At 37.4% G+C, this 7,032-nt stretch overlaps 1 long non-coding RNA gene across 1 annotated transcript; it reads left to right on the top strand.

Annotated features, from left to right (window-relative positions):
- The first annotated feature begins 377 nt into the window (after positions 1-377).
- Positions 378-5,741, top strand: LOC143062214 (uncharacterized). The gene is made up of 2 exons (XR_012974610.1): positions 378-461; positions 5,294-5,741. It is a non-coding gene; the product is annotated as an uncharacterized LOC143062214 (long non-coding RNA).
- The last annotated feature ends 1,291 nt before the right edge of the window (positions 5,742-7,032 follow it).

Below are 7,032 nucleotides of genomic sequence, written 5' to 3'. Positions count from 1 at the left end.
TTACTGAACATCAGGTTCCTGACTTAGGATAGGTGCAAACAAATGCAGCGGGTTTAAACATTAGTTTTTCTATGGCCCTTTCAACTTCAAAGTTTTGACCCTGTTCAGAATATTAATCCTTTGTAATTGGACTTATTTTGTCTGGAATCCCAGTTAAACATCAAGACCCCTTGGAATTCTGATCTGAATTTGTTTTGTACTATCTTCCCATCTTTATTTTACTCTTTATACAGGAATTGTTGAACTTAGTCTGATGTTATTTGATGCCTCTTTTTACGATAGTTATATGATACCTTATATTTTCTGTAATGAATGGCTAATATTTTAGCTTTGATTTAATGATGCAGTGTATGCAATAAATTTAAGCTTTTCTTTCAGGTTTATTGACTTCATTAGGAGTACTCGGAACTGTTTTGTTGACGATTTTATGCTCGTCTTCATTTTAATGGTAAAATCTGCAGGTAAAATACACTTCATTAACCTACAGGATGTTTAATGTGCATCCTCAGAAACATTATCTGCTTTCATGTAATTAATAAAACAAAATAACAGTATGATCTCCATGAAAGAAGCTAGGAAATAAACTTTGCACCCTCCCCCTTTTATATACTTTACTTTATGTGCTTGTATAGAGTTTGGGAAGGGGATGGCTTTATTGATTGCTTGTCCAGTGGCTAGTCTTGCATGTATATTGTAGGCAGGAATTGAATGTTTGATTTTTAAGGACTTGAGAGGCTTACATCAATGAGACATCAATACAACAATAAATATAACCAAAGAAATATAGAGGGCAATATACAGTCTTCAACAATAGTATGGTGTCTTTAGAATATGTCAAGCTTAAATGAGAGTTAACACCTTCCTAGGTTTATATCTTTAATAATAAGGATGACTGATACCAGAAATGTATATATACACAGTACAATCAAAGAAAATTTAAAGAGAGACAACATACCTTTATAGTCATCTGGATTTCACAAGAAACCAGCAGTTAAGCACCAGCACACTCCCAACAGACCCTGGTGTTCAGCTCTTTCATTGTTAGTCTTCTGTAGACTATCAGCAGACCCTGGTGTTCAGCTCTTTCATTGCTAGTCTTCTGCAGACTACCTATCTTACCCTGGTGTTCAGCTCTTTCATTGTTAGTCTTCTGTAGACTATCAACAGACCCTGGTGTTCAGCTCTTTCATTGTTAGTCTTCTGTAGACTATCAACAGACCCTGGTGTTCAGCTCTTTCATTGTTAGTCTTCTGCAGACTATCAACAGACCCTGGTGTTCAGCTCTTTCATTGTTAGTCTTCTGTAGACTATCAACAGACCCTGGTGTTCAGCTCTTTCATTGTTAGTCTTCTACAGACTACCAACAGACCCTGGTGTTCAGCTCTTTCATTGTTAGTCTTCTGCAGACTCCCAACAGACCCTGGTGTTCAGATCTTTCATTGTTAGTCTTCTGCAGACTCCCAACAGACCCTGGTGTTCAGATCTTTCATTGTTAGTCTTCTGTAGACTATCAACAGACCCTGGTGTTCAGCTCTTTCATTGTTAGTCTTCTGCAGACTACCTATCTTACCCTGGTGTTCAGCTCTTTCATTGTTAGTCTTCTGCACACTCCCTGCAGACCCTGGTGTTCAGCTCTTTCATTGTTAGTCTTCTGTAGACTATCAACAGACCCTGGTGTTCAGCTCTTTCATTGCTAGTCTTCTGCAGACTACCTATCTTACCTTGGTGTTCAGCTCTTTCATTGTTAGTCTTCTGTAGACTATCAACAGACCCTGGTGTTCAGCTCTTTCATTGTTAGTCTTCTGCAGACTATCAACAGACCCTGGTGTTCAGCTCTTTCATTGCTAGTCTTCTGCACACTCCCTGCAGACCCTGGTGTTCAGCTCTTTCATTGTTAGTCTTCTGTAGACTATCAACAGACCCTGGTGTTCAGCTCTTTCATTGTTAGTCTTCTGCAGACTATCAACAGACCCTGGTGTTCAGCTCTTTCATTGTTAGTCTTCTGTAGACTATCAACAGACCCTGGTGTTCAGCTCTTTCATTGTTAGTCTTCTACAGACTACCAACAGACCCTGGTGTTCAGCTCTTTCATTGTTAGTCTTCTGCAGACTCCCAACAGACCCTGGTGTTCAGATCTTTCATTGTTAGTCTTCTGCAGACTCCCAACAGACCCTGGTGTTCAGATCTTTCATTGTTAGTCTTCTGTAGACTATCAACAGACCCTGGTGTTCAGCTCTTTCATTGTTAGTCTTCTGCAGACTACCTATCTTACCCTGGTGTTCAGCTCTTTCATTGTTAGTCTTCTGCACACTCCCTGCAGACCCTGGTGTTCAGCTCTTTCATTGTTAGTCTTCTGTAGACTATCAACAGACCCTGGTGTTCAGCTCTTTCATTGCTAGTCTTCTGCAGACTACCTATCTTACCCTGGTGTTCAGCTCTTTCATTGTTAGTCTTCTGTAGACTATCAACAGACCCTGGTGTTCAGCTCTTTCATTGTTAGTCTTCTGCAGACTATCAACAGACCCTGGTGTTCAGCTCTTTCATTGCTAGTCTTCTGCAGACTACCTATCTTACCCTTGTGTTCAGCTCTTTCATTGTTAGTCTTCTGCAGACTATCAACAGACCCTGGTGTTCAGCTCTTTCATTGTTAGTCTTCTGCAGACTATCAACAGACCCTGGTGTTCAGCTCTTTCATTGTTAGTCTTCTGCAGACTATCAACAGACCCTGGTGTTCAGCTCTTTCATTGCTAGTCTTCTGCAGACTCCCAACAGACCCTGGTGTTCAGCTCTTTCATTGTTAGTCTTCTGCAGACTCCCAACAGACCCTGGTGTTCAGCTCTTTCATTGTTAGTCTTCTGTAGACTATCAACAGACCCTGGTGTTCAGCTCTTTCATTGTTAGTCTTCTGCAGACTATCTATCTTACCCTGGTGTTCAGCTCTTTCATTGTTAGTCTTCTGTAGACTATCAAGAGACCCTGGTGTTCAGCTCTTTCATTGTTAGTCTTCTGCAGACTACCAATAGACCCTGGTGTTCAGCTCTTTCATTGTTAGTCTTCTGTAGACTATCAACATACCCTGGTGTTCAGCTCTTTCATTGCTAGTCTTCTGCAGACTACCTATCTTACCCTGGTGTTCAGCTCTTTCATTGTTAGTCTTCTGTAGACTATCAACAGACCCTGGTGTTCAGCTCTTTCATTGTTAGTCTTCTGCAGACTACCTATCTTACCCTGGTGTTCAGCTCTTTCATTGTTAGTCTTCTGTAGACTATCAACAGACCCTGGTGTTCAGCTCTTTCATTGCTAGTCTTCTGCAGACTACCTATCTTACCCTGGTGTTCAGCTCTTTCATTGTTAGTCTTCTGTAGACTATCAACAGACCCTGGTGTTCAGCTCTTTCATTGTTAGTCTTCTGTAGACTACCAACAGACCCTGGTGTTCAGCTCTTTCATTGCTAGTCTTCTGCAGACTACCAACAGACCCTGGTGTTCAGCTCTTTCATTGCTAGTCTTCTGCAGACTATCAACAGACCCTGGTGTTCAGCTCTTTCATTGTTAGTCTTTTGCAGACTACCAACAGACCCTGGTGTTCAGCTCTTTCATTGTTAGTCTTCTGTAGACTATCAACAGACCCTGGTGTTCAGCTCTTTCATTGTTAGTCTTCTGCAGACTACCAACAGACCCTGGTGTTCAGCTCTTTCATTGTTAGTCTTCTGCAGACTATCTATCTTACCCTGGTGTTCAGCTCTTTCATTGTTAGTCTTCTGCAGACTATCAACAGACCCTGGTGTTCAGCTCTTTCATTGTTAGTCTTCTGCAGACTACCAACAGACCCTGGTGTTCAGCTCTTTCATTGTTAGTCTTCTGCAGACTACCAACAGACCCTGGTGTTCAGCTCTTTCATTGCTAGTCTTCTGCAGACTATCAACAGACCCTGGTGTTCAGCTCTTTCATTGTTAGTCTTCTGCAGACTACCAACAGACCCTGGTGTTCAGCTCTTTCATTGTTAGTCTTCTGTAGACTATCAACAGACCCTGGTGTTCAGCTCTTTCATTGTTAGTCTTCTGCAGACTACCAACAGACCCTGGTGTTCAGCTCTTTCATTGCTAGTCTTCTGCAGACTATCAACAGACCCTGGTGTTCAGCTCTTTCATTGTTAGTCTTCTGCAGACTACCAACAGACCCTGGTGTTCAGCTCTTTCATTGTTAGTCTTCTGTAGACTATCAACAGACCCTGGTGTTCAGCTCTTTCATTGTTAGTCTTCTGCAGACTACCAACAGACCCTGGTGTTCAGCTCTTTCATTGTTAGTCTTCTGCAGACTACCAACAGACCCTGGTGTTCAGCTCTTTCATTGCTAGTCTTCTGCAGACTATCAACAGACCCTGGTGTTCAGCTCTTTCATTGTTAGTCTTCTGCAGACTACCAACAGACCCTGGTGTTCAGCTCTTTCATTGTTAGTCTTCTGTAGACTACCAACAGACCCGGGTGTTCAGCTCTTTCATTGTTAGTCTTCTGCAGACTATCTATCTTACCCTGGTGTTCAGCTCTTTCATTGCTAGTCTTCTGCAGACTACCTATCTTGTATATTAGTGCAGTTAGCTGTAACAGTCCTGATCATAAGAAATTCATGTATTCGACATTTTACAATTTGAGAAAATATATATACAGGATGGTAAAATAATTAGGGCTGTGTGCAGATTTCTGTTATTAAATTTTGTTTACTGTAAATTCAGAAATTATTGTGTGCATTTATTATTTAAAGCAATTTTGTCACTTTAGACTAAAATGTGATTTTATTTTTTGGGATATTGAGAAAAATCCTGTTTAATTCATTTAAAATGCAAGTTTAAATTATTGCTTTGTTCACTTTTATAGCTGACTATGCAGTATGCGCTTTACTCATTGTTAAAGGTGGCACAGTGGCGTAGTTGTTAATTTCTGTGTCATTTGGTCTCTTGTGGAGAGTTGTCTCATTGAAAATCATACCACATCTTCTTTTTATTATATTTCCTGTCTAGTGCATTAATTGGTACTGTTGACTCCTTGATATATTTATTAATCTCTTGTAAAAAATAATGTAAATATATTTACAACTTAAGAAAATGCATGAAGGAAAAATAATTCAGGCTGTGTTTGTGTTATATAATTTCATTCTATTAAGAACAATTCAGACTTAGAACATCTCGTGTTTCAGTTCGAACCAACAGACCAAAATGAAATTGATCTATATACAAACTTTTTCATCAATCGCTGAACTTACAAGTTAAATCCAATTTGTAATGTATTATATTTTAGACATTTAGAAGACGTATTGTAAATCTATGGTAAACATAATATGTCAGAGAACATGTTGGAGGAAGCCATCCATTACTTACAGTATCGACATATACAGATATAAACCAAATGTATGATGGGTAGAGAAAACAATAGGAATGAATTTGTTCCAAGAATTGATGTTAAAGTAATGGAAAGATTGATAGACAGACAGACATGTAAATATACAATCTGACAATCGTGGCGTGGATTGGATTCATCATAATATGGTAGTCTTACGAAAAATTATTTAATATATATATAGATCTATAAGGTTCACAGTATTGGTGCATTTTTATCTGAAAAGTGGATATGTCTATGTCAAACTCGTTGCAGGAACTGAGTTCACTTTAAAGTAATGGGTCATTGTTTGAAAAAGTCTTTTGTGTATTGGAAAATTTCAATGTTTAAAAAATAAAAAAAATAATAAGAGGAATCCAAGGGGACATAACTGTCATTTCTTGGACAGAAAGCACTATTTAAAAAAATAATAAATAAACAACTGTGAAGCTGAAGTCACTAAAAATACAACAACTATTATTTGACCCAATAGCACAAGAATTTAATGATGAGAAAGATCAGCCATACTCTTATCAAAGTTAAACATTATTGTAAAAACTTTTTTACTGTTATGAAAGCCAAACATTGAATTGTATGGAATTTAAGATTCATTAACTGAAAAATATTCCATAAGAAACTTTAAAGATGAGCAACAGCAATTAAAACAAGAACTTTTAACTCACTGGTTACTTTTGATGTTTTTTCCTATATTTGTTACCATAAACAGAACCAACCCTATACCCCTCTTTTATTATTAAACATCAATATTTAGACAAGAATTTAAGAGTTATGCAATCTGATAATTCTGTTTTCTAAAAACATGAAATTGGTCTGACTTTGATTATAATGCATTAATGTGTTATAATTGAAAGAAGAAATTTATTGAATCCTTAGAGCAATTTCAAAATGTCTAACAAATTTCTCTTTGTGTGCCATCATGATTAATAATATTTCTTAATACGAAATCTCATCATTACAGCATCAAATGACATATTTTTTCAAAGCAGTCAACACCAAGGGCTATTGTTGACTCAGTTCTTAATCATTGTCTAATATTTGGTATCCATGGTTATGAAGAAAACAGATTTCTATAATTAGATCTAGTTAGGCATCTTACAAGTTTTCTTTCCCTCAGGGTGTAAGAAGATGTTAGAAAGAAAACTTTTAGACCTAATAAAATTAGTTTATAAGGATGAAAGGTTTCATCTGATAAAGTGATGATTTTTCTTGATTTCAATGTTTAGACTGGAAACCGTATAATTTCCTAACTTCATTTAGTTTTAGTTAAAGAAGTACAAGTATAAAAGACCATTTCTATATTAACAGTTTTAGGATTTTCCTTAAATTGCATCAAAATTGTATTGTACTTGAGTCATATTAGAAAAGGGTAAATTGTGAGTAAACTGTCGTTTTTTTGGAACTTGTACAAGCCAAATCTCAAGTTTAAAAATTGTGATAAGAAAATCTTAGGTACCTATACAGCAGTAAAATACTTTGTTCTAAAGCAATGAAAAATTGTCTTATGTAACTTTCATCTGTAAAATTAGAAATTTACAAAGGGCCAAGTGAGCTTTTCTCATCTTGTCGTCCGTCGTCGTCGTCATCTTCGTCCGTTGTTAACTTTTACAAAAATCTTCTCCTCTGAAACTACTGGGCCAAAT

The sequence above is a fragment of the Mytilus galloprovincialis genome, chromosome 2 (assembly GCF_965363235.1).
Source record: "Mytilus galloprovincialis chromosome 2, xbMytGall1.hap1.1, whole genome shotgun sequence".
Classification (NCBI taxonomy): domain Eukaryota; kingdom Metazoa; phylum Mollusca; class Bivalvia; order Mytilida; family Mytilidae; genus Mytilus; species Mytilus galloprovincialis.
The sequence above is the reverse complement of the archived record's forward strand: the minus strand, read 5'-3'. Positions and strand labels throughout refer to the sequence as shown.